At 39.9% G+C, this 25601-nt stretch overlaps 1 long non-coding RNA gene across 1 annotated transcript; it reads right to left on the bottom strand.

Annotated features, from left to right (window-relative positions):
* Window positions 1–3402: 3402 nt before the first annotated feature.
* Window positions 3403–5971, bottom strand: LOC133795641 (uncharacterized). The gene is made up of 3 exons (XR_009875385.1): window positions 5625–5971; window positions 5044–5144; window positions 3403–3761 (listed from the first exon to the last, which is right to left on the bottom strand). It is a non-coding gene; the product is annotated as an uncharacterized LOC133795641 (long non-coding RNA).
* Between the last annotated feature and the right edge of the window lie 19630 nt (window positions 5972–25601).

Raw genomic sequence — 25601 nt, 5'->3', positions numbered from 1 at the left:
TGACACAAAAAGTTTTGTACAAATTAGAGCATTGCATGCAAAAATTGAAAATTATTTTATTATTATGCATACTTTGATTCATTTTTAATAATAATAATAATATGTTCATTTGTAGAAAGGGGATGGTGGAAGCACACCCGCACGTACAACTATGTTTAAATTTTGGATGAATAAACAAAAGCAGCTATGGTATGATTGAATACTTCTTAATTACTGTATTTTTTTGAACTTGTTGTTTTATTACATCTTAACTTATATTAAATTATTGATAGTTAAAATTACAAGAGAAAGAAGATGCATCAAAAGAAAAAAGTATGAAGGACAATTTTTCTAAAGTTATGGGTAAAGAAAAACATGGATCAGTTTGTATGTATGGATTTGATGTTTGCCCATCTGATGTGTGGGAAATCAAATCCACTTGGAGGCGAAATCAAAGCAGGTATGTAGATGCTCTGAAATCTAAAATAAATGAGTTGACATCTCAAGTTCAAACTCTTTCAAGAAAACATAACAATATCAATGACATATCCACTATACAGGTTGAGGTTAGACTTTTAATTTGTCTTTAATTTTGATTATTAATCAATAATTTGAAGTTATTAAAACTGAATATATGTATATATATATATTTGTGCAGAGTCCAAATTACAATAACAATATATCTTCACAACTGGTAAATTTTTATTTATTTTTAAATGATTTATAATATTACTAACCAATAAACTAAATTTATTTTATTGATATATTATTATATGTGTAGGCAAAAAAATGCTTGTACGTCACATAACAAAGAATCACAACGCCAACTATGGTTTTCATGTATACATCTTCATGACATAATTTATATTGTGCAGGTTGGAGAAGTTGTTAATCTTAAGAGTGTCACTAATTATCCTCAAACAATTGCTATTGGTCTAGTTAGTAGTAAAGATCCATCAAAAGAAGTTGGAGGAAAAGAGCTCGGAGATTTTTTTTTCTGAAGTTATTGTTAAGTTCCTATCAAGCCTAGCGAGTCATTAATTAGGGCATATGGGTGTTATAAGACAATTGGTGAAGTTGTTGGAGCGCCAATTGCATGGCCGACAATATTTGTGGTAAGTTGGATAAAATTTTAAAGTAATTGTCTTGCATTAAATATCATTATATATGTATACAAATAATTATAGGGATAACTTGAAAAATACCCAGTTTTAGGATTAGTTAACTAAAAATAGCTACTAATAACATTTAGTTGAATATTACCCACTTTTTTAAGCACATTTCCCATATTACCCTTAAAACACTACTAGAAGTCCAATGTAAAAATCACAATCTTTGCCTCTGTCGTGTCATTTACTTCTCTCTTTAAATAATATTCCACTGTCAGTTCCACTAGACCATTGTATAATGGGTAGAGTCATTAATAGTTTGGGTATTAATCTAAGAGTTTTAAAAGGTGGGTAAAAATTAAAGATGTTAACTTAAATTGGGTACTAGGTGTAATTTTCACATAATTATATCTTTGTTATTTGTTTTGCTAAAAATGCAGATTTCACGAGAATCAGATACACAACTTCATGACTCAATGATGTGACTTTATTGTCTTAGAAAAATAGACTCATGTAAATATTTTATTTTCGTTGGTATTATATGGATTGTGTGTATATAATTTTCATTGTTGTTGTTACGGTTTGCTTTAAGAAAATAAAATTGTTATGTACTACATTTTTATATTATTGAAACATTTATGTATCGAACTCATTTTTATTATTAAAATGTCTTTATAAATATTAAGATAAACTTGCACTAAAATATTTTAAATCAATTATGTATTTAATATTTGAAAAAATAATTGAATAACATGCCTAATATCCTTTTAATTGAAATAAATTATATATTGTAAAAATACTTTTTAATAGAATTTAAAAAAAAATGTCACTAATGTAACTTACTAGCATTTTTGACATTTTTGAAATGTCACTCAAATTATTTTTTAAATATAAAAATAAATAAATAATAAATAATTTACTCGCATTTCAAAGTATTACTAATTATAATTAAGTGACATTTAAAAATGCCACAAAAAAATCAATTTAATGATATTTGGACTTTTAGCGACACTGGAATAGCTTACAAATGCCATTAAAATGTAAAATGTCACTAAATATTAATTATAGTGGCATTTAAGAATTTCGCCAATTCACATTATTTGATTAGTATGTTTAGCCATTAATATAGTAGTGTAGATTGATCTAAAGTTTTACTATAGTAGACCATTTAACATTAAAAGCTTAAGCATATCAGTCCAAGAAAATTAAATAATTGATATCCAGTATTAGCCATTTAGATCATTATTAATTATATTGCATTTATGAATTAGCATGGTGTTGACGCCGTTTTTTGTCAACTTAGAAATGAAGAGTAATTAAACAAAATATCAGAGGAAACAAACAATAATAAACACAATTTTTACGTGGTTCAGCAGTTAAAATCTGCCTAGTCCACAAATCAGTGTTATTCACCTTTTAGAATTCCCTAAAAGCTTTCCGGAATCAATTTTACAGAGTCTTTCCAATACAAATTTTTCAGTTCCCACAAATGAAATGCTCCATACTATTTATAGAGTGGTTTACCAAATCTCTCCTCTCATATTTCAGTGAGTTATTATACAAATCAATTAAATAAATGCAATTAAATGCATATAGTTACTACGTACGCACATAAATCCCATGATATTTGGGATTCAATAACAGATTACAACCAATCACTTAATTATAGGGATTCTATAACAATAAACATGCTCACACTTAGCTTGCGACCTTGAACATTCGAATCAAAGGCCTTCGAGACTGACCAACCATCACGAGCTCACAACACCCGAGCTCGAACCGTCTTGTTTGATGGTAGGAAATGAATCAAGAAACTTATGTGTTGAACCACTATCATTGTAGCTTCGAGCTTGACCTATAATCTCGAAACACCTCCAAAACCACGTAGTTTTTGAGCTCACCACACCACTACAAAAAAGTCTGCGAGTCCTAAAAAAGTTTTTAAGACTCACGGGGCATGAGTCCTTTATTTGAGAGCCTGAAAAACTGAAGTTTTTTAGGACAAAATGTTTTTAAGACTCGCAATGCTAGTCCTAAAAAATTCCATTGGGTGTCTTTAAGTATGTTTTTAGGGTTCTCTTTGCGAGTCCTAAAAGAATATTTTTAGGACTCACAATGCATGTCCTAAAATATCCTGTTGAATGTCTTTAATTGAATATTTTAGGACTCGTTTTGCATGCCCTTAAAAATAATTTTTTTTTTAAAAAATGCAACTAAAATTTTCATTTTGATTTAAAAAAATATATCCTTTGAGTGTCCAAAATGTATTATATATGTTAGATTTCTAAAATTTCAAAAGAAAATACAAAAAAAAAAATCAAAAGAAATTTAAATTTCTCATTAACATATAATGTAAGCTAACTTATAACATCTTTCAACATTATCAATAAAAATAAATAAATAAATACATAAAAAAACTCAAACCACTTCTAAGTCCTAATAATAATCTAAATATTTTAATCTGATACTCTGTTGATGGATCTTACAATAAAATTGTTCTAATTTTACATTATTCATAAAAGGACAAACCAAATGATATATGAGAAGCGTGTGTGACGCTTGTACCCTCAACAAAAAGCATTAGACTGCAATAAATATAATCTCGGAAGTTCTCCTTAGCTGTGCAGTGACATATATTGCCATTATCCCTCTGGTTTCTGAATCCATGCAAGACTGCAATAAAAATATTCAGAACATCACAAATCAAAACAATTGGCCTACACGGAATTAAATTTAAATATATTTGTGTATAGAAGAAACAACAGAAGTAGTCTATCTAAAAATGTTAGGCATCATTTGTTGTTCTTGGAGCAACAAAGTTCTAAGTTACTTTTATGTTATGTGTAGGGCCAGACCAACTCTTGCACATCATTAGATTATATAGGATTCAAATATTACAATCTGAATTTTTGAACAAAGTTCCAAAAGGTATAGAGTACATGCATAGTAGCAGTAAGAAACAAAAGGGTCATTATCTCACAACCAAAAGCAAAAATTAACAGAACCAAAAAAAACAAGTGATATAACTTTCCTATGAAAAGTCAAATGCAACTAAGCTACCAATTATGAGTAATCATGTTAGATTATTGAATAGTGATCCACATAACTTGTTTATGCACAAGAAAACAAATATGATAGAAATTATTTCCATCATATACAATGCATGATTAGAAGTTTTCTTAATTAACAGAAGAAAAACTCCACAAAAGAATAGCAGTAATACAAAAGGGTCTACCAATGGAGTAGCTGAAAGCTCCTACTAGGCAAGATGGTTTGCTAGAAATAAAGTCCTTACAATTATCTGGTTTTAGAAAGCTAATAAAAGACAAGTTTCCATAACTATAAAAAATTACAGGAAATACATTGAAATGACTATCCATGAACTCGATCAGTTTAAGTATCAACAATCTGATTATAACTTCAGCGCAGTAATCTAGTCAAATAATGATTAAATCATTTAGCTATGTTTTACATTGTGACAAGTTTCAAAGTGTTTAGCTTTAGAACAATCCAAAAGAGTTGCACCAACAAGGCAGAAAATTCCATTGCATTGTGTGCTCAAATTTAGAGTTACCCACACTACAACAAATATGGAAATGAACATAAATAGCTGAGTGTCTTGGCTTAATTTGTCACCATAGAAATATGGTAATGAACATAAATTCAAATATTTGTTTGTTGTTGTTGTTATAAATATATATACGTAACCATACTGTCTTGTACATTTGTTTGCTTTTTTTTTGTTATATGTTGAAAAAAAAGGTCTTGATATGACAAAGAGGTTTAAAATGTTTGCTTCTATGTGGGTCATGCAGATTTTGATGAAACATTAAATTGGTCCTTAAAAAAATTGACAGAAAACTATTACTCAGAAAGTCTTACACTTTTGAAACTACTATACTATATACTAAACACTACACTAAACAAAGGAAAGATGAATGACATATAAACAAACCTCAAATGCTTCGGTTGTGCTTTGTACTCAGCTGCAGAATTTTACAAGCTCAGTAAGCCTCTGTGTCAATTTGTCTATGGTCAGCATGTATTTGACTCTGTCTATATTTAAGTATGTATTCAAAATGTGATAACAAAATTACATCTCAGGAAAACCAAAAAAATCAAAAGCAAACTTTCGGACCAAGCAAAGATTACCCAGAATTTTTTTTGTCAAATTCCAACAACCCAAATATTATACATATATCAAACAAAACAAAACCCAAACCTTCAAACCAACACCCAGGCTCCACAAACAAAACCAAAACCAAAGTTTGAACCTGGGTTCCAAAGTTTTAGACCAACACCTAAGTCCCAAAGTTTCAGACCAACCAAACTTTCGGACAATAGCATCATACATATTTATATATTATACATATATATATATATAAAATCAGGAGAGACTTGGGTAGGCTTCCACGTTACCTGGGTTATACATATTATACATATATATATAGAATCTGGGTTATACATATTTATATATTATACATATATATAAAAGCAAAAAATATATATATAGACTTGGGCGGGTATCGGCGTTACCTGGGTTTCGGCATCTGAGAAAGAGAGAGCAGCTCGACAAAAGGGAGAGCAGCTCGGAGCCGAGAGAGAGAGAGACCCGAGAGGGAGTCGCGGACCGTTTCGGCGTTAGGGAGAGAGAGCTGAGAAGAGGGAGCGGATCGTTTGGGAGAGAGACCCGAGAGGGAGCAGGCCGTTTGGGAGAGAGAGCCAAGAGGGAGTCTGAGCATTAGGGAGAGAGAGCCAAGAGGGAGATGCTTAGGGAGAGAGAGCCATGGGATGGATTTTTATTGATTTTTGGAGGCTGAAAATTTTCAGAGAGAAAGGAGGGAAGGAGGGGGTGCAGTTGGGAGTTTGAGAGAAATGGAGAAGAGGAGATTAGTGTACATTATTAAAAATAAAAACACCAATATTATTAGTGAAATTTTAAAATTATTTTACAATATTTAACCAATCAATAAAATAGCTTTTTTTTAATTAATTTTATCATAAATATGTTAAATAAATAAAATTTAAGTATATTATTCATTATATCATAATGAATTTAAATTTTGATATAGAAATTATTATAAATAAAAAGTTAATATAATATTAAAAATCTAGAAACAAACGAAAATTTAAGAGGTGTATATTAAAAAAACAAAATAAAACTTTTAGGACACGCATTAGTTTTTAGGACTTACAACGTGAGCCCTAAAAAGTCCAAGAGGTGTATATTAAAAAATCAAATCAAACTTTTAGGACATGTATCAATTTTTAGGACTCGCTCCATGAGCACTAAAAAATATTTTTTAAGAACTCGCAACACGAGTCCTAAAAAGTCCAGGAGCTGTTTTTAGGACTTGCATCTAGGTGAGTGCCCTAAAAAAAGTGTCATAAAATGGTGTTTTAGTAGTAGTATTATGATGTTGTCGTACTTACTACTCAACGAGACTGTTCTTGATATTTTTATTAAAGCCAATTATGACGAACCTGCTTATTCCGAGCTTATACTTTACAAGCCTAACTTTCGAGATCAAAAGTTTTATTCTCGAAATTTGGGTGTAACATTTTGCCCCCTCAAAAGTATCAGTTCGAATCATATGAGAAGAAAACTTTTGAATCGTCTCTTCCGAAAATTGAGCCACCTACCACACTCGAGTGTGGACACTCGTCAACCACATATTGTATAATCGGAGTACTATAGTACTTTTTTGACATGCCCACGTCTTGTCGTATTTTAGCTTTTTACTGCCACTATCATATTTGTACCCTAACCGTCAGATCAGTTCCCAAATTAACCCAATGGTCCAGATCATTAGGACCCTTGATATTCTGGGGTCTATAAATAAGCCCACTTCATCTTCCTCAATACATTTTTCATTTCAGCTTTCAGAGAAAAAGAAAAAACCAAAGCCAAAAAGCTCTTTTCTTCTTCACATGTTCTCCAAATCGAGAAGACAAAACAACCTGAGCATTTTTGACTCCGTGAGATCATTCTTGCAACCGATCCTTCAGTCGACAACGTCGCTATATCCACAAGCTTCTATGTGTAAGTTCCATTCCTTGATTTCTCAATCTTTATCTCTTCATTCATTTTTACGTACTTTCTTTCCGTAAGAATATTCACTAGTTTGTAGCCTTAGCCATATTGTTTAGCTGATACTACATAAAATTAAGATTCAATTTTTTTTCTTTTCGAAATCATGGGTTTCAAACCCAGATTCAGTGCAAAAAATGCAAAGGTAAGATTTTTCGAATATTAGCGTATCGTGTAAGCCAAGAAATGGGGGTTTTGAATTAGGTTTTTAACTGCACAAATCCCAAAATTATCACCTTTTTGGGCAACCATCAGCTTTATCCCTAAAAATCCAGGATCCTTAAAATGAATCCAAACTTCCCCACTCTCGTGTTAAGTACACACTCAAAGCCCGAACTTTACAATAGTTCGAGGTTCCACTTCGAATTCGATTTATCCTTTTGAGACCTCAGTCTCAATTGAGTTTACTTTGTGATCTCATGCTTTTGACCTCGAATCACCAAAACTGTACTCTGTGATTTCTTGCATGTCTGGCCCTCACCCTTTCTTTCTTGTTAGATGTCGCAGAATTCTTAGAATCGGTGGGGGTCAGTACTCGCAATTCCTTACTCTCCATCAACTCCCAGTCCGGAGTCTCCCTTCACTCGAAACCAGTGCTTTATACAAGAGCACCACGAGGGGTGCGAACAAGAGGACATCTGAGACCGTTTTCAATGTCAGATTGACAAGGTCGAGGAAAGAAAAAGGAAGATACTCCGGGTCGCGATTTATACAGTTCTGGACCCCGTGATCAGACCTATCCTGCTCGATCCTAAACTCAAAGTCACCATTGCTTCCGAGCCTGTGCATTTTCCTTCTTGCTGATGGAAGACCCTTCGAACCGTCCTTCCACTTCTCGAGCTACATCCATTCCACCCTGCAATAGGTTTTTTTTTAGGCTGAGCATTACTGGAGCTCAGTCACCTCAACTGGCCAAAATTTTGAGCTATTAGCTTGCCACAGCCTGAAACTTTCAAGCAAACTGATGTGTCAACCTGCGGCTCCGAGCGAGCGGAGCTGCTTCGCCCTAGGAGATGGCAATCCTGACAGCAAGATTAAGCTCATGGCCTGGAGTTGTGAGCACATGAAGGCAATGGCTCTACTACCCCTGAAATCCTATTTTAAGGATTTTATGGACTTTGTTGGGATCGCTCCCTTCCAACTCCAAACCAATTCATATAGGGTTATTTCCACCCTCAAGTCCTTGTATCACGAACTGAAGTGGGAAGGACCCTTATAACACCCCAAGTTGCTAATAAGGTTTAGGACCTTGATTAGCGTGCCTGGAGGGCAATAAGTGAATTAATATGATAATATATGAATTTGAATGAATATGTGATTAGAATGCATGTTTAGGTGGTATAAATATGCATGTGGACCCCGTGTGTATGTTAGGGGTGAATTGGTAATGTTAGCCCGCTGAGGGTATAAATGCGATAATTGTATTATGTGATTTGTACCACGTGATTGTGGTGATATTAACGTGATGCACATGCCGAGACGGTCCTAGAGAGCTAGTTAACTTAAAAGTCACAATGGGATTTTATACCCGGCTCGGGAGGAGCCTAGGGGTACTTTGGGAATTTTGTAAATTTGAGAGTTTGTGGTTAATGGTTAGTAGTGATTGAGTAACTTGTGTAACCATTAGTAACTGCTGAGAATAACAAGTTTAGATGAAAGAAGTGGTAGAATTGTAAGGAAGTAGGAATGACAAAAAGGGCCTTGAGGTTTAGTTGGAAGGGGAAATAGATGGAAGGGTAAAGTGGTCATTAGGCAAGGATTTAGATTACTTCAGCTGAAGGAAAAGGGAATACGTATTACACTTGGTTATATTTTGGTTTATGCTGAATTTGGAAGAAAGAGCTAGAAAGAAAGGGAAGCAAGAAGGAGGGCTAGAACTTGAAACCTAGGAGGAAATTCAAAGGAGTTTGAGGCAACCAAAACTAGATTTAAGCTAGGATTGTTCAAAGGTAAGAATTGTGCTCTGTTTATGTTGAATTTAAGTCTTAATTTTCAGAGATTGAGTGTGGAAACCTAAAGGAAATATGGCTGGTTTTACTTGGAAATTCAATTAGGATAATCAAGAGGAAAGAGGTTGGGAGCTGGAATTGAGAGGAGTTCAAGCTGAGTTTTGATTGAGGTAAGAATCCTTAGCATGTTTAATTTTCGTATCTGATGTGGTTTAAGATTTTAGAGGCATGATTTAAAGTTTTCAAGCTCTGGTTTAAGTCTTGGAAGCCATGGTTTAAGTTTCAAGAATTTGAAACTCAAGAATGGATTTTGAGTGTGATTGGGTAATTGAGTTTGTTTTTGATGTTTATAGGTTGTTAAAGGGTTCATTTGGGGTTTTAAATTGATTTTGGGGCTTAGGTACTTGTTTGGGTTGAATTGGGGTTGTTTTGGCTCGGGAAAATGCAGGGGAAAACCCATAAATCTGGGTTCGCGTAGGGGCGCCGCAGCCCTGTTCTTTGGTGCCGCGGCGCAAGCATGCATCAGGATTAGGGGAAAGTTGCTGGGCGCCGCGGCCCTTGATGGGAGTGTCGCGGCCCTAGGCCATTTTTGACAGCCAAATATTGCATTTTTAGGGATTTTGCCCGGGGGCTCGGGGCATGGTTCCAATACATTATCTTAGGGAATAAGAGGTCCCGAGAGTGCGAGATTGGTCCCGGGAAGTGGTTTTGGGATTGGTTAGTAATAAAAGTGTTTTATATGTGTTGTGACTAGGATTTTGGAGAGGCTCGTGATAGAGGACCGTGCTTGTGACCTTGGTGCATCGGAAAGCTCGGGATACAGGTAAGAAAATTGTAGCACCCGTAGAGCAGGGCACGGGCCCATAGTATTGTTGCAGGGCGTGGCCCTAAGTTGTATTATTGCTAGGATGTAGCTCTAAATGAATTATTATATGTTTGATTGTTTTTTGCAAATGCTATATGTGGTTATAGCTGAATGAACGGCAAAGGAGCCGGGAACGGCGAAGGGTCGAGAACGGCGAAGGCTGAGAACGGCAGTGGGGCCGGGAATACCACCTAGCACTTGGAGTGCTTGTGGTTAGGGTGAGACCCCAATGGATACATGGGATATCCTTACGGTGTAGACCGAGATCCCAGGCTTTGGTAACGCTTCTGGGACGGCATGGCCGTATATGTGTTTAAACCTTATGGACTGCTTGATTAGATATGAGTTATCTGCTATAATGATTGAATGATATGCATATGTTATGTACTGTATGAGTTTTCTTGCTAGGCTTCAGGTCACGGGTGTTCTGTGTTGCAGGTAAGGGCAAAGAGAAAGTCAATCAGCCATGAGTACGGAGAGCGTGGGGGTGGCGCGTACATGTTTGGCTTGCTCGACTGCTTTGGTTGGGGGCGTTTTGAGAAATGGCTGTACTAAACCATGTTTTTGATAATTAGTCATCTATAAACCCATTTTGAATTGTAAATATTTTATAAACCTTATTTTGGGATCTCGAATGTTAAACTCTTGAACGTTTAATGAAATTGAGTACTTTTTAAAGATTACAGCCTTGATTTATTGCTTAGTCATACTTTTGTTCTAAAAACCTCGCTTAGCGAGTTAATTGCACTTTATAAACTCGCTTGGTAACGACTCTAAGGTAGTAGGGCGTTACAACCCTCACCCCAAGAGATTCTGTATCTCTTCTGTCTCAAAAGCAACCTCTCTCAAGCTCGGGGAGGGGATGGCTTCTACTATTTGTCGAGCTATCCAAAGGAGAAGAAACTTTTCAAGGATATGCCAAACCATCCCCCAAACTTCAAGCTCGCGTTCTTCTGGACAGATGGCCTCACTCCTTCTAGATTATATTCATTCCAATGCATCCATAAGTACTCACACGTATCCTTTTCCTTTTTGTTTAATGATTAGGCTCGGAATAATAACATGTAACCATTTCTTCAGCCAACTATCACCATCCCACCCCTTTCAGATTCAATGGTGGAACATAAGGCAGATCTGCTCTGACTGCCCTATGGTCGACCTTCTTTATCTTATCTTCTTCATGAAGAGCGGCTCCGAGCTTGTGGCCTCTTGGAGCAAGAACAATCAACAGATGGCTTTGCCTACCACAAGTGCTTTAAATGGGAGCACATGTCACTTCCCACTGAGAGACTTCCCTTGAGACGGATGTCTTCGAGCTCACGGGCCCGTCCCCCTGTGTCTCGCCATCATGATCGGCCTGCCTCGGGAAATGAAGCCCAAGACGAGGCCTCGAGCTCGGGTGGCAGAGGTAATGTAATACTTAGCTCTGCCATGTGGTCCCCTTCTCTTTATAAACACAAACCTGACATACTTATCCTTTTTGAGGAACTTAGCAATAATTTTCATGCTTGGTCCTGGGTAGATGAGAGGGTACGTAGGTTTGATAGCTGGTTAGGTCAGTACCAAACCTTGTATGGTTTAAACGAGGTTTCGGATGGGGTCGCCATTCAATATGGAACCAACGTTTATAGAGACCTTTTGAGGCTGTCTCCTACATATAGAGAAGGGATTCCCCCAACATCCTCTGAAGAAAGGGGAATTTCTTCGTCACCGAGCACAAGTTCGGTAGAGAGTACCAGTTAGGTTTCTTTTAACCTTAGTCTTGCTTCTTTTTTTAGTTTAGGCTCGATCACTAATGTATAAATTGTGTGTCTACAGGTAACATAGACTCTGACTTGGAAAACGTACTAAGCCATCCTATGGGGGTGAAGGCGAGTAAGCGCCAGAGGGCGTCACAGAAAGGGGGGAGTGCCCCTCAAAGATCCCAAAAAGAACCGAGGTGACTCCTCTATCTCCGAACTCCCAAGGCTTGAGCCAAGCTGCTGCTGTAGACCCCGAGGTCAGGGCACCTGCCGAGGCCTCTCTGCCCATGCCTCCTCTTGAAGTCCAGCCCCTTCCACCAGATCCTGCCCCGCAACCAAGACTGACCCCCACAAGGGAGCGCTTCTTCACGGTCTTGCCCCATGTGCCTGAGTTTGTGGTCGATAACGCGGCTGAGCCACAGGGTGTTAACCTAGGGTCCGAGGTGCTGGCTCGAGTTGGTCAAAGCCTAAGTAGCTTCTATGCACCCCAATGGGAATTTCTGACCTCGTGAAGCGATGCTAACTCCATTTTTGACAAAGGCGGCGAGCTCATTATCTCGGTAAGCCACTTTTCCTTTAACCCTATGCTGTGTTAATTTGAATATTGCCTCCACTGACTTAGTTTTATTTTTGCATACAGGCCTTTACTTCCTTTATTCAACATAACTTCATGCTAAATAATGAGGTAACCAGGATCAAGGCATTGGCTCAGGAGGCCAAGGATGCCCAGCTGAGACTGGCAGACGAGCTCAAGGTCGTCCAGCAGGAGATAGCATCTCGGGACGTAGCCTACCAAAATATGTCAGAGCTCGAGGCGATACTGGCGATGACCCTGAAAGAGGTCGAGAACAAGAATGTCGAGCTTAAGGCCCTTCGAGAATAGAACGTCGAGCTGGAGGGAGAAAAGGCAGCCACTTTTGACATCATCGAAGGTGAGAAGGCTTGCCTCTTGGAGGAGTTCAAGGCTAAGAAGGATCATGTCGTGATATGGTGATGTGAATCTGGGTGAACAACCCCAAGCTCAATACAAGCTTCCTGGACACCTTGGAGGCTGAGTTCGTCGATAGATGGCAGACTCGCCTTGATGAGGAAGACGCCAGGCTCAAGGTCGAGGAGACCGTGAGAGCATCAGGAACGGCTGGGGAGACCGTGGGAGCATCAAGAACAGTCGGGGAGAAGGTGCTGGCTCCATAAGTGCGTAATCATGGGTTGTGTCCCATTTTTTGTAACTCATTTTATATATATGCCCTTAAGGCAAAGACAATACATAGCTCATTTTATATTTTATGCATTCGATTTTAGATTTTATACATAGCTCATTCTTGCTCGAAAACCTTTATGCATTCGATTTTACATTCAGCTTTTGCTTTACATTTTTGGGTCGAAATATTTCAAGCATGTTATACTAAGGCTTGCTTTTATGTTTGTTTATTTGTACAAACACATTTGTTGGATTTAAGCTTGAGTTTCAATGCATTCATGCATAGTTTACTCTATATATCCATGTCTGACCTCGTTATTTTCAAGGTCGAACCTTACTTTTACCATGTACTCGAAAGTACTTATATGGCATGTAATCTTAGTATTTTAGTTATATCTTGCTTTTCTAGTCACTTTTTCGCATCCTCGAGCAGGTCCTTGAGGTTGTGAGGTCGAAACTAATTTTGCAAAACTTTACAGCCTCGGACTCGACTTAATTCGTAGCTGGTTTATTTAGCTGATTTGTTCCAAACTTATTTAGCTCGTGTCTGGTTTTTACTAAAAAATCTTAGCTCTCGTGTTTGGTTATTAATCCATACAATTATAATTTTTAGCCTGGTTATGTCCAGACCATCTTAGCTCGCGTATACATTTGTAACTTTTATGTCAGGTTAAAGATCCAGACATTTTTATTAGTTTACGTGTATACTTAAAACTTTCATGTCGGGTTAATGATCTAGACATTTTTATTCTATGTTATTTATTTTTTCAAACTTATGGTATGATTGTATACCACTGATGCCCCCTTAATATCCTATAAGTGTGACCATAGGTTATTGAATTAAGAGAGTTTACAAAAAATACAACATTTAATAAAGAAAACAACTTTTGAGCAAAATTTAACATTTTATTAACAATAGTCTGAAAAATAAACAAGCTTGGTTACAACAAAACACCCTTCCAACATTATTGATAATAAGGTCGTAGATGTTCACCATTCCAAGCTCGCAGAACAACCTCTCTGTTTAGTCTCGCCAATTTATACACCCCAGGCCGAATGACAGACTCGATCTGGTAGGGTCCTTCCTAGTTAGGCCTGAGTACCCCAGCAGACGGGTCTCGTGTAACCAGAAATACACGTCTTAGTACTAGGTCTCCCAATCCGAATTTTTTTATCTCGAACCCTCTTATTGAAATACCTACTAGTTCATTGTTGGTATGCAACATTTTTCAATTAAGCTTCATTTCGTCTTTCTTCAATGAGGTCTAGACTTTCTTCGAGCTAGGATTGGTTCGAGGCCTGATTGTACGCATGGCTTCGTATTGTAGGGATTTCGACTTCAATAGGTAACATGGCCTCACACCCATATGCTAGGGAGAAGGGAGTATGCCCCTTTGAAGTTCGAGCTGTGGTTCGATAAGCCCACAAAACCTGAGGTAACTCCTCGGGCCACCTTCCCTTAGCCTCTTCTAACCTGAGATACATCAGTTTCTGAGCCTCGTTCCGTTCTACTAGAAGACTTTCAGTTTTGAGGTAATCAATTATTGGGGACATCCAGGTAGGTTGTGAGTCGATCATGCATACGTCCTCTTCGTCAAGCTCGCTGATACTCAGGGTCGATAGAAACTCTATCGGAACCCCGTTCAATGTATCGGCCTCACTAGTTGTAGTGAGCCTGGCCAACGCGTCTGCATTTGAATTTTGTTCTTGGGGGACTTGCTCTATAGCATAGAATTTGAACTGTCCAAGCACAGTTTTTGCTTTCTCTAGGTATGCGGCCATTCTTATGCCTCGAGCCTGATATTCCCCCAAAACTTGGTTGACTACCAGCTGTGAGTCGCTATAGCAGTGTATAGCCTTTGCTTTGAGTTCCTTGGCTATTCGAAGTCCTGCTAGTAATGCTTCATATTCAGCCTCGTTATTCGATGCTTCGAAGTTGAACCTTAAAGCGGAGTGGAATCGATTTCCTACTGGGGTAATCAGTATAATGCCCACCCTCGATCCGTTTTCGTTGGAGGATCTGTTGACATAAAGTTTCCACAGCTTGTAGGCTGGGGTTACAACTTCATCATTTGACATTCTAGTACACTCGACAATGAAATCTGACAGGGCTTATCCCTTGATGGTCGTTCTTGGGTTGTATATGATATCGAATTGTCCGAGTTCGACAACCCACTTTAACAATCTTCTGGATGCCTTTGGTTTGGATAAAACTTGTTGTAGTGGCTGGTTAGTTAGCACATGAATAGGATGTGCTTGGAAGTAGGGTCAGAGCTTTCGAGATGAAAGTATCAGGCTAAGAGCAAGTTTTTCCATTAATGAGTATCTCGATTCTGCCCCCAGTAACCTTTTGTTGACATAGTATACAACCTTTTGTACCTTTTTTTCTTCTCGGACAAGCATCGTACTAATGGCGTGTTGGTTGTTGCGAGGTATAAATACAAAACCTCTCCCGTGATAGGTTTTGACAATATTGGTGGCTCGGTGAGGTGCTTCTTTAGGTTTTGAAAAGCGAGCTCGCACTCCTCTGACCACTCGAATTTTTTGCCCCCTCTCAAAAGGTTGAAAAAAGGCAGATAACGGTCTGTAGATTTTGAGATAAACCTACTCAATGCCGCCATCCATAAAGTTAAGCTCTGGACATCCTTGTGCTTCTGAGGTGAAGGCATTTCTATCAATGCCTTAATCTTTTCCGGATTAACTTCTATTCCTCGTGCATTCACTATAAATCCCAGGAACTTTCCTGAAGACACTCCGAACGAGCACTTTTGTGGGTTAACTTTCATGTTGTATTTTCAAAGTATAGTAAAGCACTCTGTAAGATCATCGACATGGTTATCGTTATGTTTTGATTTAACTAACATATCATCAACATAAACTTTCATGTTGTTTCCTATCTGCTCAGCAAACATCCTGTTCACAAGCCTTTGGTACGTGGCTCCAACATTTTTGAGCCCGAAAGGCATGATATTGTAACACTATAACCCTTTGTCAGTCACAGAGCTTGTGTGTTCCTGATTTGGTGCATGCATGGTAATATGGTTATATTTGGAATAAGCATCCATGAATGACATGATGCCATGATCTGCAGTAGCATCTATGAGCTAATCTATTCAAGGTAAGGGGAAATTGTCTTTAGGGTATGCCTTGTTAAGCTCTAAGTAGTCGATACAGGTTCGCCATTTGGCGTTGGGTTTCGGGACCAACATTGGATTGGCATTCCAATCAGGATAAAAGGCATCTCTTATGAATCAATTTTCCTTTAACCTGTCGACCTCCTCCTTGAGAGCCTTCTTTCTATCATCGTCCAGGAGTCTTCACTTTTTTTGCTTCGGGGGGAAGCTTTTGTCAATGTTAAGTGCGTGGCTTATGAAATTTGGACTGATTCCCACCATGTCCGAGTGTGACCATGCATACACATCCTGGTTTTCTTTTAAGAAGCATATTAATTGTTATCTTACATCTTCAGAAAGATTCTTACCCACCTTCACCACCTATGTAACATCTACTGCATTGAGCTTAACTTCCTTGAGCTCTTCCAAAGGTTTAACATCAGCTCTCTCATCTACTCTAGGATCAATCTTCTCATCAATTTCAAATGCGGTTCCATTTATTTCTCGGATAACCACTAGAGCCTGCGCACTTGTCTGACTTTTTCCTCTTATGGAAATGTTGTAGCACTCCCTTCCTACGAGCCGGTCCCCCTTCAACGTCCCAATGCCACTAGAAGTCGGGAACTTGATGGCCAAATGCCTAACGGACGACACTGCCCCTAGCCCAACTAGAGCAGGTCTTTCGAGCAGTATGTTGTAGGCCGATGGGGCTGCCGAAGTCGAGGCAAAGTTCACATTTATCGTTGTAGTTATGGGCTAAGAGGTCATGTTCAGCGCTAACCTCACATCTTCTACATTAACAAACCTCTGGGCCCTCTGATTGAACTCGGTTAGCAACCTGATAGGTATCCTTTGTAAATCTTCCAAAAGGGGACTTCCTGGCAGAATACCCGCTCTAACGACCATCAGGTGACGTACATCATTGACATCCCTAGCTCGGTTCACTTCTAGGTTAAACCTAATGAGGTAACTCTTTAATGGCTCATTTTGCTGTTGTCGGACATTGGTTAAGGCCGAGGCCAAGGGCCTGATGCCAATCATAGCCTTAAACTGCTTCTTAAAGTCTCTAGATAACTGATCCCAGGACGAGATCGAATGTCTTCTAAACTTCTCAAACCAGTTTTTTGTTGGTCCTGGAAGTGTGGCTGGGAACAGCATACATCTGAGCTCGTAGCCAACATTATTGGCTCGCATGATGGTGTTGAAGGTACTCAGATGACTATATAGGTCTAAGTTTCCATCAAATGGTGGGACATGGGGTATTCTGAATCCCTGAGGAAATGGAGTGCCGGAGATCTGCGGGGCAAATGGCTCGAGTTCTTCATCAGACTCTTCAGCTTTGTTCCTATTACGCTCGTCTTGCAGGAGCCTAAATGCTCTTTCTAACTAGTCAATCCTTTCCTGGACTAAATCCACTGGGGGTCGAGCCCAGACCTGAGGGGGTTGTTTATCGTTAGTAAAAACTCCAGCTCCCTATCTTGGTATAGGGTTATATGCTGGCTGTTTACGGCCATTCAGATTGTCGTGGAGATCAGGGTTCGAGGGATTATCTCGCCCTCGATTATGGTTTAGACGATCCCGCAGATCAGAGTGATTCCCTTGATTCCCTGTATGCCTTGGCTCGGTGTTATAAACACTTACGGATCGAGTGTAGTCCGAGCTTTCACTTATGTAGCTTGTAGCCTTCTCTGGATGTGTGGATCAGTGATTACGAGGTGGGTCCCCTGCTGGCCTTCTTGTTCCAACAGTTTGTGACCTTGGCATTTGGCTTCCCGATGGCTACGGAGCCCTGCGATCTCGAGTAGTCTCTCTTTTGTTCCCCTGTCCAGGCCTAGCCTGTCGGTTCCCATCTCGACTATCGCTGCGAGATGGCCTCCATGGTGCAGTTCGTGGGACCTCTCGGACTAGCGAGGGGTGCCTTATTGGTGATGGTGGGTGCCTTATGGGTGATGGTGGTTGTCTCCCATTGTCGGGCCTGGATGGCCCAAAGTTTGCCCGGACAGGCTCCGGGTTGTTTCTTGCAGTATCAGGATTTGGGTTCCGAGCCACTGGAAGGGCTCGGTTATTACTCGTTCTTGTAGGCAATTCTGTAGTCGGGTTGGCCATGGCCTCAGCCCGAGTACTCTGGGGCCTTGGTTGATCCGATTGTGAAGCTTGTCCCGCCCTCCTAGCAGTCGTGCTCCCACAGGGGCACCCTCTAGGCCTCCGTGGAGGTGCCTGGGTGTCAACAGCTTGTCTGGCTATTTCCTCATTGAGTTTAGTCTCCTCTACCAACTATTTGCGCAGTTGGCGATTTTCAAGTTCCACTATAGGAACATATCTTTCAGGGTTTTAGTATAAATCCTCATCAGGCCTGGGAATAGGTGGCCCACGAGAACTGGATGAATCACTCCTCTTCTCAGGATCCGGGTCCATCATAGGCTGTTTTTCAGGTCGTCGAGGATATTCCTCAGTACGAGGAGTCTGTTCCTTGAGTATCTAGAGCAATGGTCGCCCACCAGTACTGGGGTTGTTGGCGGCAGCCACTGATGATTCATGAGATTTTCTGATTAAACACGCTCACATCTTGTTTAATGGCTCTCAATAAAAGCACCAAATTGTTGACGCAATTTTTCGTCAACTTAGAATGAAGAGCAGTTAAACAAAATACCAGAGGAAACAAACAATAATACACATGACTTTTACGTGGTTTGGCAGTTAAAATCTGCCTAGTCCACGAGTCAGTGTTATTTACTTTTTGGAATTCTCTCAAAGCTTTCTGGAAGCAATTTTATAGTCTTTCCAATACAAAATTTTCAGTCCCCACAAATGAATTTCTCCACACTATTTATAGAGTGGTTTACCAAATCTCTCCCCTCATATTTCGGGGAGTTATTATATAAATCAATAATTAAATGTAATTAAATGCATATAGTTACTACGTACGCGCATAAATTCCATTATATTTGGGATTCAATAATAGATTACAACCAATCCCTTAAATATAGAAATTATATAACAATAAACATGTTCACACTTAGCTTTCGACCTTGAACATTCGAATCAAAGGCCTTCGAGACTGACCAACCATCACGAGCTCGCTACCTCGGTTCACCTCGAATTTTAACAAGTAACATTCAAATCATCCCTTTCGAGCTCACAATGCCTGAGCTCGAACCGTCTTATCTGATGGTAGGAAATGAATCAAGAAATTTATGTGTTTAACCACTATCATTGTAGCTTCGAGCTTGACTTATAATCTTGGAACACCTCCGAGACCACGTAGTTTCTGAGCTCATCAATTCCAATGTTCTCATACTTACTGCTCAACGAGACTGTTCTTGATATTTTCATTAAAGCCAATTATGACGAACCTGCTTATTCCGAACTTACACTTTACGAGCCTAACTTTTGAGATCAAAAGTTTTATTCTCAAAATTTTGGTGTAACACATGGTATGAGGTAAATGTATCGTGGAATTAAAGAAGATAAATTAAGGTATCTTCTTTTAAGGATTGAAAATAATTTCTCTTAAGTAGAAAGCAATGCTAGGGCTTCTTGTTGAATGAGTGTGCACAAATGTAACTATTAGAATCCTTATTTGAAAGAGATAATAATAGAAACAACATTTAGTGAAAAGAATGTTGTAAAAGATATACCATTTATTTATGTGTTATCACTATTAATGAATTTTAAAATTTCACAACTTTATATATATATAGTTTGTTACTACAAAAAACAATTTCAAGTTATCTAAATCCAAGTGACAGATTGTTACTTGTGATGAGTTAGTTGTTGTACCCTAATTTTAGCACGAGTTCACTCACTCAGCTCGAGTACAGCTGTCAAGTAAATACGTGGAAAAATAACCAAGTAGAATATCTGGTTATTAACCATGTGAGCAGCTTGAGACTCGTATTGGTCAAATCCAGTATTAGGCGTCCTGGACTTATTACGAGCTCAGAGTTAGATAGCTGTCAAGCTTGAGCCCGTATGAGATATTTAGCTCGTGAGGTCCTAGATATAACGCATAATGAAGGATCCTAAGAGACTAGGGGAATCTTTATACGCTCATTAATGACTAGACTATATCGTATTTATGTCATTTATTACCCGAGATAGCAAGAACATGTTTATTATGTTATCAAATCATATCCCAATGTAAATGGGAATAATCTGTATTAATTATATACCATATGTATAATTACGCAGAGTGTTGACGTGGTGACCAAAACCTGTCCATGGAATTCCCCAATAAATACTGGGAATATTGGACAGGGAAGGGGCCATTATTCTGCATTATAGAAACTCTGCCAAAATAGAGAGAAAAACAGTAATAATATTGACTCGTGGACTAGGTGGATTTTAACCACTGAACCACCTAAAAGTTTTATGTTTTTGAGTGGCTTCTTATTATCTTTGTTACGATTTATCATTGAGCACTAATATACCCTTTTTATTTCTTAATATACTATTGGCAAAAAATTGCGTCAAAAGTTTAGTGCTTTTATTGAGAGTAAATTAGTGCTTCACAAGTTCTAGTAAATTTTCATCATGGTGGTCACTCGTTCGATGCATGATAATGAGGCAGAACAACCTGGTGGGCAGGAGGCCCATCATACTGTTGTTCCTAATGAAAGGGGTCTGGATGTTCAGCAACATCCAGGAAAACAACCAACTTGTCAGGGCGATAGTGGGAGTTTGGCATCATTACCGCTGAACCCTAACCTAGGCTATCTAACTACTGTCGAGATGGAAAACATGCAGTTGAAGAACCATGTCGCTGGAGCAAATAGGCAGATTGAGGAGGTTTTGGCTCGATTACCCCCTCTTGTAACCAATGTTAATGTTGGATAAAGGCAAAGTGGGTCTCATAAGTCCCACAGGAATAACCGGTCTAAACCGAGTCAATTTGTCAGAACCGCCACTCTAAGTTCTGTGCATTCAGGGAAACACCACCAAAATGTTCAGCCCACTGACCATCACAGGGGTCATTGGCATGTCAGTTGATCGGTCAAGACTGCAATCCCAAGTTCGGTGCTGTAACGCCTTACTTCCTTAGAGCCGTTACTAAGGGAGTTTACAAACGTGCCATTAACTCACTAATCGAGGTTTTAGATTAAAAGTGTAGCTAAACTGTGTTGAAGGTCGTTTTAGGGCATTAAATATAAAAATGTAGTCATTTATTGAAAACACTAAAAGTTAAACATTTGGGATCCCAAAATATTGTTTAGAAAATATTTACAACTCAAAATACATTTAGGGTCGACTAGGTGACAAATTCAAGTCTATACATTGCATTTCCCAAAAATACCCCTGGCCGTGGGAGACAGGTAGGCCGAACATGTACCCGTCACTCCACGCTCTCCATACTCATGGTTGGTCGACCTTACCCTTGCCCTTACTTACACCATAGAGCACCCATGAGTCGAAGCCTATCAAGACTACTCAACACAAAACAATTAACATATTCATATCTATCAATCAACATATAACAAAACAGCCAACAGGCTAAACACATAGCAGCCATGCCGTCCCAGGCGCTTTACCAAGCCCTGGGTTTGCAGTCTTCACCGAGAGGATGACTCCAGCATCCTAGGGGGGTCTCGGCCTAACGAATCACACTATACATGCTCAACGCTGTCCAGGCCCCTTGCTGTACTCGGCTTTGCACTCTGCGTGCTAGCGCCGCTCCTGGCCCTTGCCGTACTCGGCTTTGCACTCCACGTACTCGAAGCCATTCCCGGCCCCTTGCCGTACTCAGCTTCTTGCCGTTCTCAGCCTTCGCCATTCCCAGCCTTCGCCGTTCATTCACAAATATACATTACACAACATACTATCAACAATTATTTAAACATATACTAAACTCAAAGATTAGGGCTACGCTCTGCAATTCAATCACATAGGGCCATGCCCTGTAATTTAAACTATAGGGCCATGCCCTGCTCTATAGGTACAATAGTTTTCTTACTTGTGTCCAAGGATTCTTGAGCACCGTAATCCCGAGCACAGTCCCCTAACTCAAGCCTCGTAGGAAACCTAGTCACAATGCATTCACAATAGCCATCCATCAAGCTTTAATCCAATAAATAACTTCGGGATATAATTCTAGCCTCCGAGACGTTGGATTCTACGAATCCGGGAAGTAAAATCCTTCTGAGTCTTAACTTTTGGGTTTCCGACCCAAAGACCTTCAAACAACCAATATTTAGAATTTGGGTCGCGGCCTAACCCCTTAAGGGTCGCGGCGCGCTCAAGTAAGAGGCAGAATGCCTCTCTGTTGAGGGACACGGGCTGCGGTGCTCCAATCCTTGGGCCGGGGCATGCCTGGGAAAACAGAGGCTTCTAGCCTCTTCAACACACACAGGCCACGGCGCCTGATGAATAGGCCACAACTTGAGCCTCCAAACCCAGAAAAACACCATTTTCCCTGTGTTTTCCTCAAGCCTAAACCTCAATTTCATACTCCAAACACCAGTTTAACCCGTAATTAAGCCTAGACTTTCTAGCTAAACTGCTCCCTAGGATTGTCTCAGATCATGCATCACAAATATATCACCACTCACACGTGGTATAAATCGCAATATACCCAAATACAACATTTATGCCCTCAACGGGATAAAATTACAATTATGCCCCTAATAACCAAATGGGGCCCACATGCATATTTAATTGACCTAAACATGCATTTATAATCACATAATTATCAAATTCATTTATTAACATAATTAAATCAATTATTGCCCTTTAGGCACGCTAATCAAGGCCCTAAGCCTTATTAGCAAATTTGGGACGCTACAAGTGCCTTCTTCACAGATTCCCAAAAATGCCCATGACAATCCACGAAGAGGGGCTGGGACAGGCTCACGAAGGCACAACGCTCCAAAAAAATCCCTTTGTGCCACGATCAGAGCACCAGGCACAGAGACCTAGGGACGTTGGTATAGAACAGAGGTAGATTAATTTAGTCTGTCCTGATGGAACGAGGATAGCCTCACCAATAAGCATCCTCCGTCACCTGTAAGACATCCGACACCACTTCATCCTCAACGAGATATTCCAGCTTATGGGGACAGCAGGAGAAATCCTCCCCCATTCGCGAATAACTTTGCCCCACGAACGCGTGTTGAGAATTCAAGCCCTCAATCACAACTGTGAGCTATAAGCTTCGCAAACGGAAGTTATTGGACAGAAAGCCATCATGGTGGCAGGTCTAAGAGTGACCTAAGACATCATTTGAGTTCAGTGCAAAGTCATCAGTATAATCCACAACCCGACTTGTGCGGTCATCTGAACTCACAAAGAAGGTATTGAGCCCTAGATAAAGATATTAGCTATACTAAACACAAGGGAGGTTCGTCCATAGTACGCGACAACGGGAATGCCCCGCCTAACCAAGCTCGAGCTTGGAGGGACAATAACCCATCAAACGTGTATGACAGGATGGGAGCTGTTGAACAGCCCCCAGATAACCTAGGGACTATGGACCAAACCCTTGAGAGGCTAGCTCTAATGGAAGAACAAATGAAGAGACTCTTGTCCGGGAAGGAAAAGGATGATTGCAACTCAGATGAGGTGCTCAAGCCTTTTGCTACAAACATTACGGTGGCAACATATCCTATAGGTTTTGGGATGCCACACATGTCAAAGTTTGATGGAGATGGAGATCCATCCGATCATCTCGGAATGTTTAAGACCATGATGATGGCCCACAATGTCGGGCTCGATCTAAAATGTATCTTGTTCCCTGCAACTATGGTCGGGCCTGCCAAGCAATGGTTTAAACAGTACAAGAGGCATTCCATAAGCTCATGGAGGAAATTTTCTTCCGATTTCAAAAAAGCATTTCGAGCTTCTGAGGTAGCTCGGGTGGAGGCTGATTCTTTGGCCAACGTGAAGCAGCAACCTAGCGAGACGCTGAAGGCATATCTAAGAAAATTTTCCAACATTGCTGCACGATCTAGGGGTGTTGATGACAGCTCTAAGCTCATGGCAATGAGGGCAGGAATCCTCGCTGGGGGCGACCTATGGCAGGAACTCCAAAGAAAAGGAGTTAAGAGGGTAGATGAATTTTTGGCCCGAGCACAAGAATGGATAAACATGGAGGAGGTGCGAGCTTTTGTCGCAGGAACTAGCCAGACCCCTATCCAACCCGTTGGAGGGGCAACAGATGTTGCTGCTATGGCTCAAAACGTTGTCCAAAATAACAAGGGTGGAATAACAAAAGGAATGGGAGTGGTGAGGGCGACCAGAGCGGGTCGAAGAAAAACAAGTTCGTGGAGAAGTTCAAACCTAGCTAGGCTACTTATACTGACCTAACAGACACCCGGGAGCACATTTTTCTGAAAAATTCTAATCGCTTTCCATGGAAGAAGCCAAAACCATTGAGGAACCAGAGGGCGAAGAGAGATCCCTCAAAATTTTGTCGATTCCATAATGACATCGTTCATAACAATGATGACTGTCAGCAGCTGAAGGACGAAATTAAAACTATCATCAGAGTCGGATCGTTGTCCTAGTACGCCCGAAATCAGGTGACTCCTAATCAGCCCGCCGTGCAGAACCCTCAATTAGTCCCTGAAGCTCCGATAGGCCAATCCGGAGCTCAGGAAAATCAAGTCGAACCTCCTCCGATAGTGGGGGGAGATGCAACTATTATTGCGAGAGGACTTCATTTGGCGGGCACAAGCAGCGGGGCCCAAAAGAGGTACATTAACGAGTTGAAGGTTCATAACGGGGTGGAGTTCATCCTAGAGAAACAATAATCGAAACAAAAGAGATTGGAAAAGCAACCAATCATTTTCACAGAAGAGGATGCTAGCCACGTCCAATTACCACATAATGATCTGCTGGTAGTAACCATTGAGCTCACCAACCGAAGGGTCCGAAGAACACTAGTGGACAACAGAAGCTCTGTAAATCTACTTTTTAGGTTCACCCTCGAAAAAATGGGGTTATCCGTAACCAATTTGAAGGCGACCTCGATGACCTTGTACAGGTTTTCAGGTGAAGGGCCAGTGGCCATTGGGACAATCGGACTGCTGATGACATTGGGAGAACAGTCACGAACTATTTCCAAAGTACTCGAGTTTGTGGTAATCGATTGTCCGACCGCATATAATGCGATTTTTGGGCGACCTGCGCTGATAGCATTTGAAGCCATAACTTTTATCCACCACCTGGCAATGAAATTCCCCTCAGGAATGGGGATATGCATAGCCAGAGGGGATCAGCTCGCTGCCAGGGAATGTTATAGCATTCCAATGAAGGGAAAATCATAACTCGGGCTGCAAGCGATGGTCATAAATGACGAAGGTGAGGAGTCCCAGGAAGTAGAAGTTACTCGTGGGACGGAAGAACCTCAACAGGAAGAGGATATTGAGGTCGCCCAATGAGACAACATTGACCCACAGGTAGGTGAAGATAGATCAAAGCTCAAAGCCATAGAAGAGCTCAAAGAAGTAAACATCGATCCCAAAAAAGCTTCAAGAGTCGTAAAGATTGGAAAGAATCTTGCCGACAAAAGAAAGGCGGAGCTAGTCGATTTTTTTACAGAAAAACCTGGACGTCTTC

The sequence above is a fragment of the Humulus lupulus genome, chromosome 1, assembly GCF_963169125.1.
Source record: "Humulus lupulus chromosome 1, drHumLupu1.1, whole genome shotgun sequence".
Classification (NCBI taxonomy): Eukaryota; Viridiplantae; Streptophyta; class Magnoliopsida; order Rosales; family Cannabaceae; genus Humulus; species Humulus lupulus.
The sequence above is the reverse complement of the archived record's forward strand: the minus strand, read 5'-3'. Positions and strand labels throughout refer to the sequence as shown.